The following is a 467-nucleotide window of genomic DNA, read 5'->3' as shown; positions in this document are numbered from 1 at the left end:
CAGAGGCATCAGGAGGAGCTCAGTGTTCAGGCTGAAGGACAGGAGCAGCCAGGACACACAGCAACCAGTGTGGCTGAGTCTGTCCTCCAGGACGACTGTGTGATGGACGACGACGTGTTTCTACAGTCGTCTGTCAAAAGGAAGAACACGGAGACTAGAGCCAACACAGCAAAAGCTAAGAGGCTGTCAAAGAAAGATCTACAGTGTTCCTCCTCTCAGCTAGAGGAGAACCCACAGAACCCACAGAGTGATGCACAGAACCCACAGAACTCACAGAACCCACACAGTGACACACAGAACTCACAGAACCCACAGAGTGACACACAGAACTCACAGAACCCACACAGTGACACACAGAACTCACAGAGTGACTCACAGAACCCACACAGTGACACACAGAACTCACAGAACCCACAGAGTGACTCACAGAACCCACACAGTGACACACAGAACTCACAGAACCCACA

The sequence above is a fragment of the Seriola lalandi genome, unplaced genomic scaffold (genome assembly GCF_002814215.2).
Source record: "Seriola lalandi dorsalis isolate HSWRI2012SDOR001 ecotype SW California unplaced genomic scaffold, Sedor1 jcf7180002054316, whole genome shotgun sequence".
In the NCBI taxonomy this organism is placed as follows: Eukaryota; Metazoa; Chordata; class Actinopteri; order Carangiformes; family Carangidae; genus Seriola; species Seriola lalandi.
The sequence above is the reverse complement of the archived record's forward strand: the minus strand, read 5'-3'. Positions refer to the sequence as shown.